This window comes from Plectropomus leopardus, chromosome 1 (assembly GCF_008729295.1).
Source record: "Plectropomus leopardus isolate mb chromosome 1, YSFRI_Pleo_2.0, whole genome shotgun sequence".
Lineage (NCBI taxonomy): Eukaryota > Metazoa > Chordata > Actinopteri > Perciformes > Serranidae > Plectropomus > Plectropomus leopardus.
The window spans coordinates 6733224-6747207 of NC_056463.1; positions in this window are offsets into that span (position 1 = coordinate 6733224).

Genomic DNA, 13984 nt, shown 5'->3' on the forward strand with positions numbered 1-13984 from the left:
TAGAAAGAACTGATAACTTTGTTTTCCATTTTTAACACAGTGGATGGCAATTTTACCAGTCCAGCCTAACGTGGCTCTAATAAACTTGCTTAAATGTACTCTGCTCTGAATATTAACCATCCATGTATCTATTTTCAGCCACTTATCTGGCTCGAGGTCTCAGCCGGCAAAGCAAAGTAGCCCTGACATCCTTCTCCCTAGCCACATCCCGGAGGTCTTCCTCGGGGATCCAGAGGTGTTCCCAGACCAGATGTGTGTTCTGAGTTTGCCCCTGTGTCTCCTCCCAGTTGGAAGTATGCAAAATACCTCCATAGGAAGTCTCCTTGTGGATATCTGAGCTGCTCATTCAATTAGACTCCTCTCTAAGTAATGCTCTTTTTACCATAAAGAAATTACAACAATCTGGCTGTGGTGGCACACATGAGCTCTATTGAAAGTTCACATACTATGTGCATGCTTTACCTCTAAAAGTGTACACACATGTAGGTACTCATCAAGAGTCCATGGTTGAGAAATGTAATCAAAGTCAGACATCGCGCTTTGTTATTTGCTGGTAGCATCCATTCATGCAGAACATATAAAAAAACAAGGAGCAAGAATCGAAAACACCCGAGACACAGACATGCTCTCTACTGCTTTATTAACAGCCAGATATCTGCCATGTCTCTCGTAGCTGCAGCACACACACACAAACACACACATGCCACGGAGCATTTCCATTCATTAGCATGAATTCACTCTATAACTGGCTCAGAATGAAAAGCCAGAGAAAATGTAGAGAAAAAGAGAGACGGGAAGAAAGGAGAACTACTAGACACATCAAAAGCACACACCTTCTCATTCTGCTGCGTGATGTTCCACCTTAACTACACCCGCTGGTGGATACTACCTCTTCACATCATGTACACACACACATACACACACATCCCCTAACCCCCCATTACCAGGAGGCAGCACAGTAAGCGGTCCACCGTAGCACACCTGCCTGCCCACAGTGGGACACGAGAAATTATTCCCGATGAGAAGAAAGGAACATGTGAGAAGAAAAAACAAACAACAAATGTAACTAGAGGTAAGTCAGAGGGTAAGAGTGTTTTGCTGATGCTGTGCAATTCTTCAAATGTCTGTTTTACAAATGTCTGTTTTACAAACTTATAATATTTAACTGATTCCCTGGCCATTAAACAAATCCCTTCCTCTGCTGCTTTTATTGTGATGCCTAAAAACATTATGTTCTAATGAAGTCAGTTCTTGATTACCACCAAAACGTAATCTAGTTTTCTTTGGCCCGACATTATTTATTATTTTTTTTATTAAGAGTTTAATATATCCTGCCAATAAACTGAAAATCATGAACAAGGATGAAAACAGAACCTCCCTGGCAGAGGTGTAAATACAAGAATGTAACCTCCTTTTTTTGGAAACCTATTTTTATTCACATAAAATGGTGTTACGAAGAAAATAATAGAATAAACTACAGAGCTGTGTCAAAATCTGGAGAGAACAAAGTCCTCAAAATTGAGCAGAGTCAGAAAAAAATCAAGACCGACAAATGAGGTAAAAAGAGCAAAAAAGGTTGAGAGACACTGCTTAAATCTGCTATTCTTTAATCTGTTATTTTAACAATAAGAGGGCTTAAAAGATTCTTTGTGTGGCAGGGGTTCTTTATAGCATTTCAACCTGCGGCAAACAGCTGCTGACGAACCAATATGTTTCTGTGTCTCTCTGTGTCTAAATGAAGCTGCAAGGTGAGACAAGAAAGGCTTCGTGGTGCACATCTGCATCAAGTATGCAAAATGTCAAGTCTATATCAGGACCACCTGCTCTCGCATAAAAGCTCCTGAGCAGCTGGGATACCGATGAAAATTCAAGATGTACATTATGATTCTTTATTGATTTCATCTGTTCAGGTTTCTTCAATCATAAAATAAGATGGAAATAGGGAAAATCAAAGAGGAGATGGATATAAAAGATGGGAGAAAGGTTCAAGAAAGTCGACTATGAGACATGAATAATCTGAAATGGAGCTGTCACACAGAGAGAAGTCCCTAATGTTCTGTGTCTTACACTTAGTAGGACACACTGAAATACTCACTTACACTTCTTCATTTATCACCTTTTCCACCGGGGTAAAAGATGAAAACCAATTTCAGTGTTCTGCACCTTGGCTGGCTTTAAGTGACGCATTCAAGTGAGGCAAAAAGGCAAAATTGCTTTAAGGGTGACACAATGACTGCAAACTGTGCAGGTAATTTTACAAGTGGAATACAACTGTTCAGACGTATATGAAGAATAAAATGAAATGCGTATCACAAATGATACAGGCGGAGTGAGCAAGAAAAAGATGTGTCATCAAAAAGCTGCATTTTTATGCCATGGTGCTAGAAATACTTCAATAAATACAACCCACTCTCATCCACAGGATGTGAAATAGAGCAACTTCGTCAGTCATCCTCAGCTTCTAATACCAAAGTGCTTTCAACTAACTTCAATATAAACCCATCTGCAGCAATATTAGATGCTCAGAGCAGTAGAGCAAGTCTTTCACCCAGTTTGTTAACTATGAAAGGTAGTTAATGACACATGCCATACATCATACATTAGCCTTTATGTTAAATTGCATAACAAACATTTGTATTTTACCTGAATGTGCACAATCAGTGGTGTAGTCAATTTAACATTGCTGCCCTTGCTAGTTGGCAACAGAAATACTAGTCAGTTTAACTCAATAATGAAATTATCATTGTTATATGCAATTGCAATTGCTTATAGGGACACCGATTCTCCTACAAAAGGCAAACACATAATGTCTGTAGGCACCCAAAGACACACACAATCAGACTCGTACATACAGATTTCTGAGGGTTCGTGAGGTATTCTCTGAGCTGAGTAAATGAGTTAAAGCGCAGGGAAGCGGAAATCAATTTGGTACATGCACTATTCATGCCTCCTCTTTCCCGCACTCTATTTACTTCACCTCCACTTATTTACATATCCATTTATTCATTTATCTTCGGTGAGGTCTTGCAGGCAGCTGTAGTGGATATACGCGATTTCAAAATCCTCATTAATATTCAGATATGCTGGTTTTACATGGTCAGACTGAGACAAATCGTTAAAAGAGAATTACGACTCCATGAATAAAAACAAACAGTTCCCATGTAGGTACTATTACATGAGCTAAATGAACATGAAAGCATACGTGTATGTTTGTCTCAGGGAGAGTAATTATACGGCAGCAAAGGCAGAGAGATTTTTACTCCATCTACAATCTGTACAAGTTTATTTCACTGATTGGTTATCTCTCACAGGCTGAAGGTGAAATCAGCTGCTTTTGTTTGGTTGGAGAGGAAACCATCAAACTCAATCCTCGGTCTCTGATCTCACTCCTTACTGGAAAAAATCAGACTGATTGTATAATTTTGTGGTTTCTCTTGGACAAACACACACATCCACAGACAGAGTTTTGCTTTGTTGCACAGTTTTGTTATACACCTTTAATCAGGGAATTGTGTTTTTCCACAGCATTTTGATGCCGTAGCCAACTTGGCAAATATGCCAAAATGGAGCAAAGAGAGCTAGTAGCAGAAATGTTTTGCGTTGCAATTTGTGGTTAGAAATGGGGGGGGGTGTCATACAATTGCTTGGTGTCATGGCTACACAGAGGTGTGTATAGTCTGCAGAGAGCTTATTGCCAAAACATAATATCCTGTTATCAGGAGCCTCACAAAAAAAGTCAGTGTTTGTTGGTGACTAAAAAATTCACAAATCCACAACCTTCATCTCATCGCCTCATATTTTTGATCATTTTGGACCAAATGGCTGGCAATATGACACTGTAAAAGACGGCAAGTTGAGCCAATTAATGTAATCACAGGGCAAAACTGGATAATCCATGTTTCAAACTGATGTTTCTCCATTAAGGGGATGTAGATACCAACAAAAGCGTTGCTCTTGTGGTTGCCATGGTAACAACATGGCCATGAGGAGTGGACAAGATGGACAAGTTCAATTAATCTCCCTCCTTCCCTGAGGCTAAAATGCTCATTATCACTCTCGAGTAGAGCACAATATTGCTGGATGGGCGAGAAGTATAGAGATAATTTTGTCATTCTTAATGCTTTGCACAAGTGGGGCACGAAAAATACAGGTTGGGCCTGATGGTGACACCGGAGATAATGAACCAAAATGAAGAGTTTATCCTTTTTTCTTAAAGGTAGCACCCACATGATGAAGTCAGTAACATTTTAGCTTGCAAGTTTATCATCAAAGCTGACAAATATCAGTTCACTGGGATTATTCATCTAGGAATCCTGAATGACTTTATCAAACTTCAATCATTCATTTTTTCAAAAGTATTTCAGCCTGGAATAAAAGCACAAGACCAACATACAACAGTTTCCAATGGGGCAACAGGAACTGTACTATCCTTTGATTCACCAAAACTTGACAAAATCCTGAAATACTTGACACCGTCATTTAACCGTGAGGCTTTTTTCTTTATGCTCATCTGACTGATCAGAGGACTCTAAAGAAGAGGGGGAGGCATGAGCTTTATGGTGAAAAGAGACTGGTGTGACGGTGGGAATGTGACGTGCTGTCCTGCCCTTTGAAAGTCGGACACACAAATCATCAGTCGGACATCCTCAATGAACTGAGACTGCTTCAAGTTGAGCCGTCTTTCTGTGCAGTGTACCTCTGCAGATGTTCTCCATCCCGAGATTTTGCTGCGTAGTGAGTGCTCTTGACTTGCACACTACTCTTTGCAGTTGCAGACATGCAGGCAGCGGCACAGAAGGAGAGAGAGACTGCACTGTAAGGTGTACAAGTGGTGAATTTACAGCTCACAGCAAGCTGCAGTCTCTGGCTTTTGTTTGAGTGTCAGCAAATAATGTTGTTGCGCATTTGCAATCTGTTGTCAGTGCCGTACTACTGTCACACTGAACACCCAGCAGAGCCAGTTTAGACTTAAAAACAAAACTAATCTTTGAATATTGATCAGCCAAATCTGATGCGACTGGCATAATTCTGAGTCCAGTATAGCCTTAGTCCTGTTCCTGCTCTTGATCCCTGCTATACACTGTTTAGTGATGGCTGCAGAGCAGACTCAATGCCCGTGTTCAGGAGGAACGACTACGCCACCACTTGAGGTCAAAATATGTAAACAAACCATGTGGTATGCCCCCAGTAACGCAAGAGATGGAGCCAATCAGAGCCTGAAGCACATTCTTCTTCTACGTAACAGATGACAAAACTTGTTATTATTCCACAATTGACACTTTCAATTATCAGAACCATCCGTGATGCCAACAACACAAACACACGCACTGCATCCTGTCTGGAAACATAAACAATTATGAAGCAGCAATCTACAACATAAGAAGACGCACTAAAGACTTCAGTGCAATGCACAAGCTGAAGGAGCATTTTATTTTGCACCTTCTATAATTTCATGTAACAAATAAATGAAATACTTCATGTTATCTTACTGTACATAGCTCCCGTATGAGCCACTTTTACAGGGATATTCAGAGACACTTGAACATTCAGACATCACCGGTCTCTTATGCTGGATGAGGTCCAGGAGTTATTTTCAAGTGTATAACTGCAGTAATTTACTTATTGCACCTTCACTCCCTCTCATCTACCTTTATTTTCCCACTTTCTCAAATGCATAAATGAGTTCTATTAATCATGGACAGATCTATAAAAAAAAGGCTTCTTCTCAATAATTTAATTAGATAGGATTGTAGACGTGTTAATGACAGCAAACTACTGGCAAGACGAAGCAAGCTGCTTCCAGTAAGTCAAAGCTGACTTCAATTACAAGATCCATTTCACCAATTTCCAACTGGCATACTTGTAATCCACTTCACACAGATTAACAGTACACTTGACAATGAAATTCGTCACATCATCAGAGGCCACTATCTAAATCTTGCATGTTTTAAAGTAGTCACAAAATGCAGTAGCGACAAGAGGACGGTTTCAAAGTCTAATTTCTGTTTTGCTGGTTTAAAATTCTAACTTTATCTTTACTGGTTTCAAAGTCTCACAGTGTTGTTTGACTGAGAGAATCATTCAAGGTCTTTGGGTTTGAAATGAGGTGTTCTTGCTACTGCTTGGCCCGTGATTGCATCATCAGGTGTAGGATTTGTGAAGAGCAAAGCCGCCCAGACAGCTATGATTCCCACGATTAGTGAGAAATGTAATGGAGCACAATATAGGCTCATCCTGCTCTGAAAGATAACAGGATATGCAGTTTAAAAAACGCTGAAGTTGTCCTTTAAAGGACACTAAGCTTTAAGTATGTGTTGATGTCAAACAAGTCTTCTGACCTTCACTCTTAGGGGGCCAGATGACAAAAATACTGATGTGACCCGTCTGTGTAAAGTTTATTTCTGTGCATGTGTGACAAACAGCGCTCAGGTCCGTTCTCCTTCAGTTTCATTGGATGACTCAAATTTACCTTAAAGCATTCATCTCACACTCCTGACAGGGTTGTGTGCATCTGTCACATCCTGGGACACAAAAAACTCTTCACATAAACTGTGAGGGAGCTTCTATTCATAACTTTTTGGAGGTATTCAGTCATGGGAATTGTGGGTAGGATTTTGATCATATATTACTGCAGAGCTGCAGCTAACAGAACAAGCCAGTCTCCTCCAGAAGAGTATTCAGAGTTTTGCAATTCTGTTACCACAGTTGCCTTAACTATTATTACAAGATTACACCTCCTTATCCAATCTAACTCTGACAGATAATGATCAGAGGATGGAAAACCTGTTAATTGCTTGTCTGACTTTCTGGTGTTGATGCTGCTCTGTCTCACAATTTGGAGCGATATAGCCAAAAGGATTTAACACAATAAAATAGCTGGAAGTTCACTGGCAAAAGAGTTAGTAGATTTCAAGCAATTTATAGTTGTGTGGTCTCACTGAGGATTACCACTTTTTCTGGTATAATTGCACAGGTCTGGCAGACCACAAAAGTGTCTGTTTAATCCCCCAAATAATGCTAAATATGCATCTATTCAGATACCAGTGATTTGCATTAGTTGGTGCCTCTATGCCGTGCTGTTCTGAAACATAATTTAGGTGGAGTTGAACTCTTAACATGATGAGCAATAAAAGCTAATTCCCAAAAACCAAAGTTAAGCAGACGTCCTCTGCCCCCCAAACATCTGAAAATGAAACATTTGCGTTTTTGGAGCGACCTCAAGATCAGTGGCCCTTTGCTGCGTGTCATCCCCATTCTCTTACCTCCTTTTCTGTCAGTCTCTATGTATCCTGTAATAAAGGCAACAGACCTAAAAAAACAACAACAAAAAATATGTTTTTTTAAACACATCGCCCAACCTAATTTTGGTGACAGCAGCTTGGACGCTAACAGCTCTGCTACTGATGGGAGGGAAACTACTCCTGGTCAGAGCACTGGCAGCTCTCCCGCTGATACAGCTGTGACCCTCGACAAGCGCAGAAAGACAAGCTTTGATCCATCCTGGCTGTCAGAGAGGAAATATTCCTCCTGTCTCTACAAGACCAATATTAGCCACACAGCCCATCCAGCACCCCAAAGCCCAGCAGATACACTGGATACAGAACATATTATGAAAATGAAACACTGCCAAGATGTTTAATAATATGCAGTTAATTACATTAATGTGACGTGATATTAAAAGGGTTGGATGGATTAACTGATTACAAATGACTTATTCTTCATTTCACTTCTTGCTAAAATTGACCCTGGCCCATTATCAATAGCAGCAGTGTAGGCTGCAGGTCTGACGATGCTGCTGGATGCTTCGCAAAAAAGGTGTCAACATCCTCCGGCATGCACACACTCACAACTATCCGCCTTTCAGTTTATAATGTGTAACTTCTCTCCAGAGCCACAATACATGTTATAACATTACAACAAGCAAGATACATTTATCACTTATAAATAATATTGAGGACCTTTAAATACCTTCTAAAGCCTTTTTAATGTTGTTTATCCCTTTGAAATAAGAGCAAATTGGCTTGGTTTCTTTACAAAAAATAGACAGAGGGCAATGGCAACTTTAGAAATGACCCAAAAATGAAAATGAATTTCCTAAAAAATAGCCAAAAAATTCAAACATACAAAACACAAATTAAAAAAAACAAATAAATAAAAATGAGTTTTTTTACAAAAATATATTTATATTTTTGTGTAACACAATTTTAATTACATTATTTTAATAATTATGCAAATACTTTTTATTTTTCCCTTTTTTATGGATAATTTTCCAGTGATTCTCTCTCTCTCTCTCTCTCTCTCCCTCTCTCTCACACTCAGCTATTTTTCAGGTCATTTTCTTGTCACTGTTTACTCATTATTACAAAGTTGCCACGTTATTGCCTTTATTCCCAAGTTTTTGAAAGAAATCAAACCGATTTGATTATGTTTCAAAAGTTTAAATGCTTGTGAAAGCTGTCTGATCGCAGCACAAGAAAACTGATGATCCAGGTTTCAGAGGGTTAAGGCCAGATCTACAGATACTTCGTGTTATGAGGAACCACATTTTAGCTGTGCCCGAGCTATGTTTTCTCGTCATTTTGGCGATGCAGTGCACACAATCATTAAGTAACCTTGAAAACCGTGACTCAAGCTGGGCTAATATTTGCTGATCCGGGAAGTTACAGTGGGCCAGTACTATCTTAGCTCCTGATCAGGGAGGAGGAAACGAAAAAGCTGGATCAATACACATCCAGAAAGTGTCTGAGAGGTGCCGCTGTGATATGTAGAGGAGCGAGGAGGAGGAGGGGGTGGAAAGAGGGTGATGGATCCTCACTTGGGGAGGCGACAGAAGAGGTGAGAGAGAGGAAATGGAGAGAGAGGTGTCTTGGGATGGAGGAGTAATCTTCCCGCTCGTTGATGAACGCTCCTCCTCGCCTCATACATCATCGGCAGGCGACGGCACCTCTGGACTGCAGTCGATATCGTCTGAGTTCAATGGTCGTTTTTCTTTCTTCAAGTATCTCACACATACGTTACAAAAGTGACCCAGTGAAAGGCCGCGAATGTAACAACACGGGTACGGTGTACTTGACAGTTTGACAATTTGTCTGTGATGCAAGCAAACATCAAACTCCACTTTGTTCTCTATAAGTCAAAGACAGCATTTGCAGAATTTGATGTGACTCCACGGACTGTATCAATCATTAAACTGATCCTGTCACCTATCATCATTAATAATTTTAACAAGTAGCATCCTGATTAAGAAAATTAAAAATATTCACCTGTTTTCTCCCATAACAAATTACAACGAAGCACAAAAGCAGGACTACCCAAAATAAAACAAATGGACCGGAGAGACTGGTCTTCTAGGACTCATTTGTAACGCCTGTAAAGCCTTCATTGTGAAAGTCCTTGTAAAATGAGGCCAAGTTTCAGTGAGGAAACTGGAGTTTGCTCTCCTGACACACTTTTACCACAAGTCAACACACCTGAGTCCTTGAGAGGTCATTTCCTGTGACCGACGCCTTTATTCAGACTAGCAGCATCTTAGCGGGTTGATAAGATAAGAGATGCAACGGTCTAATAATCCCTAGTCAAAGCCCACAAACCAGCGGTCATTAATCATGTCAAAGCACACCTGAGATAATGCTTTAATGTGATGGCGGTCAAAACAAATCGAGCCCGAGTCATTGTAATTTAAGGAAGGCGGATTTATCTTTATCTTGTTACGCTTTCAGAGCATGAAGAACTCCTGGCTATCTGGTGTAAAGAACATTCACGCCCTCATACGCATAAATCTTTGTATTTTTATGTTGTTTCAAGTCACGTCTATCCATATATTCCACAATCCCGTGTATGGGGTTTAAAATCTGTATATCATAAAACCCCCTCTATCACTGGACCACAAAACACAAAAAGGAAAAAATCTTTGCAGAGGAGGGATCATTTTTCTAAGATAGAGATGAGAAACAAGGCTCCAAAATCTTAGCAGCAGCTGGTTTTGTGTGTTTTTTTTTTAAAACCACAATACAATGAAACAATGCAATCTTTAAAATTATATAACAATACTAAAGGTTCGTGTTATGGCCATCAGTTTTAATTATTTCTTTGTGATGCTTTGTGATAGGATGTGTCTCCTCAAAATGTTTTTGGTATTCGTACTTGACTTTTCTCTTCAAGTTTTGATTTACAGACTTGTACACATTGGTATTTTTATTGAAGAGCAAGATATTTTCAAAACTATTGATCATCTGATGATTGAACAAGGTTTTTTTCTAATTTAAGATTATTTTGGGGGGCTTTTCGGCCATTATTTTATAGAAAAGCTATAGCGTCAAAGGAGACAGAGGGGATATCATGTAGCAAAGGGCTGTGGTTTGTTTTTGAACCTGCAGCCACTGCAGTGAGGACATAGCCTTTATACATGCGGCACCTGCTTTACCAGCTGAGCTAAAGGGTGCCCAAATTCAACCAGGACAGTTTCGTGTCCATCCAAACCTGAGAAGTGCTCAAGCTGACCAGTATTTCCCCTATTTGTATTAAGCAGTGCTGCTTCTGTGTTGCTGCTAAATGATTAGCTCCACTGCTATAAAAATCTCACCATATGCAAATAACTCGCTATCTCTACTTTAAACAGACAGGTGTAGGGATGATCAAGGATTATATATCGAACAACCACAGATAAGGGTGCTCCGATCGATCTGCCACTGATTGTTATTGGCTGATTTTCAGTCTAAATAGTTTGAAAGGCCAATCAGATAATGCAAAACACTCAAGACAATATGTGCCATGAGATAGCTTTACTGATCTGACGCTTCTGGGAAACTGTAGCTCACACTGAACATTCATTGTCGCAGTCATGGTTTAATGCTTAATCCAGCTCAACTGCCTGACCCAAGTGCAGACTCTGCACCGCACGAAGTGTTTCTGTAGAGGCTGCAATACACTCCACTGTTTTCTAACAGAGTTACATTTAGTTTTGTTGGAACAGGCTTCCATGCCAATCATCCAGCAGCTAAATCAGGTGCTTCTGAGCTCAAGGACAGAGACTTTCAAAGGGAGAAGGAAAGAACTTTTAAAACCTTTAATTGTGCAAGCAGACTAACGTTTCAACACCACTGTGTCTTCATCAGAGTCAAAGATGAAGTTAGCTTTGCCCTGGCCTGTATCATGTCCAGATGACCAAGATTGCATCTTTATGTACACCAGCTCTTTGTCATCTGCATTTTTCCATGATTTGAGTCATTTTGTCTCTGCGACTGGAAATGCAGAGTTGATTAAGGGAGACCGAGGGCAACTTTGGTTTTAATGTCATTACTCAAACATCTCTTGAACTCTTTGGATACATTTCTTATGGTGGGAACTTGAATCTGTGTTTTACTTGTTAATTTATCAAATATATTCAAAGTAACAATATAGATTGAAACACAAGATTTCAGCTATTACATCTGCCCTGCCGTGCAGGAGCATTGTAACAGCAAATGGGATCTGGCAAGAACTTAATTTAACGTAATTCCTTATCTACAACTGTGTTCAAGTGTGCTTCTAAAGCCCTTCTCGCGTCAGCAGACGTGCTAAATTGCTTCAGGAAAAAATCTTGGGAGAAACACAGCTGTCAGTCACCTAACTCTGCCTATGCAAAAAATGAATGGGACTTTTACTTCCCAAACACTGAATGCTGAAATAACTCCTGTCCCTTTGTAACCTCATGTAATGCATGTACAGAATAGACAGTAAAAACAGGTACAGGAGAGCTGCAAAGTAGTAGAACAGAATACAGTATACAACCACGAACTACCAATGCTACAAAGAAACCAAGAACTGCAAAATAACAGAGCTGTTTCCTCTAACTGGTTTTGGATCAGTGCTTGCAACTGTATCAAAGCTCTGCAGGAGGAGGACTCAGTTAAACGGTTTTTAAAAACACAGAGTGTCGGCATGCCCTCAGAGTGAACTATGGAGCTAAACTGTAATCTGTATTCCGCTCGCAGCAGCAGCAGAGGCCCGACACAGTACACCTCCACAGCCCTGATTTCACAAATCGTCTCAGCAGCTCATTCTTTGTCCCATCAGAGAATAGTGGGGACCAAAAGGTAATAATGCCAACCACTTGTATTCACACATCATCCCATTTCCATTGCTCTACATGTATAGCTCTGGAGGTACCGTATTTCACGCTGCATTTCAATGGGCCATTTTCCATACTCCACTATGGGACTGTTATCACCCATCGGCCAACAGTGAGATATGGTTCAGGCTTTATTGCATTTCCATGGAGCTGAGTGTTGTGCGGCTCCAGCGTAGTGTTATCTCAGGCAGCTTATGGTGATCCTTCACTAGGACTTACTCCTCTCATCAATTCTGCACGTCGCTCCGCTGAACTTCACGTGTTTGATTGGCTGGCAGTTGGGGCCGCCTCATTGGAGGCAGGCCCTGATTGGCTCAGCTGTGTTCTTCATTAGAGAAGACTTGGACAGCAGGCTGACCCCTGGAAGGTTCCAGAGCATGTTTTGATAAATGAGCTTTTTCTTTTCTGTCACACCACCCGCTCACATACACATGCATGCACTAACACAAACATGGGTGCACACAAACAGGAAGCACACACTCCTCCCGTCCTCTGCTCTGAATACTGCATCATTCCAAAACAGCTGAAACTCTGCTGCCTACAGGCTTGGCTTTCAAATCTAAGATAACCTTTAGTTAAAAAGTGCTTACTGTAGTCTAAATTAAGATATGCGAACACCCAAACAGCCTCATTTGCATTCCGGATGAGGCAAAGTCTTCAGTTTTTGGCAGGTGCTTTGGAGCCCGAGCTGACCTTGATAAAGCGATCCAACAGACAGAAACTCTGAGCTGCAGCACATAGATTTATCCTGTATGTAGCTGCAGTTTGGATGGAAACAAATAGACACTATTGTGGTTTAACACAGCACACATGCTGTGTGGAAAATAAGATTAACCTGATTGGCAGAATTAAAAAGGATCCGCACCTTCACAGCTTGAAATTCCATTTACGGGCTGTGACTATAGAAAATTACCCACACTGAGAGAATAATGTATTATAATCAAATAATATCATCTGGCCTTGGAACATAGTGAAGCTATTAAAAAGGTGGGTTCCTATTACAGCTCACTTGTTCATTTCTATAGCTACAACAGAGCTACTCTTATCATGGTTTAGTGAGGTTTTAGGGGGTCTTCATCTTAAAAACAGTTTCCTATATCATTGTTGCATCCTGCTGGCTAGAATTCAAAGACTCCAAAACTTGACACAGCTTAAACATAAAAGAAAGCATTTGTGAACTTTTGAGACCATCCCTGCTTTATGGCCTATACCACAACAACCTGTGCCACCTGGAAATATAAATTTAAGCCGCCATCATAAACAGCTGCAGAATCTCACTGTGATCGGTGAAACCCTCCACCTAAAACCAAACTCAAGATTTCCAGAGGGAGACAGGAGGAGAGTTTGGATTAACCTTCAAATTGCACAAACTGAAATTGCGAATAGACAATAAATATGGCTAATGGAAACATGTCAATTTCTTAAAAACTCCCATTTATTGCAAAAAAGTTTTTATGCTCACTCACACTTTTTTCACTTTTATAGGTCACATGATGAAGGAACTGGTTCCCTCAGGCATGATGCAGCAGGTGCTACAAGAAGTATTATTGCATGGCATAATTTTAAAAGTTTGAATCCTCAATTCCAGATCTCCTCCCAGAAATACCTCATATGTGGCTGCTCCCATGAATAAGGGGCTTGCCCATTTCATTAATGCTCGCATAACACGCCTTAGCAATTTTCGATTGGAATAATGACATTTAGTGCGGTGGCTGCTAAAGAAATAAACCTGCTAATGTTCTGAACATCCATCGCCACGCTTCTTGGAATGTTATTGTGAGAGGAGAAGTCACGTAACATCACTCAATGGAAACACAGTCATTGTCCTTAATAAACATTTTGAAAATCTGTAAAGGGAAACCCACCTAGAGCCAG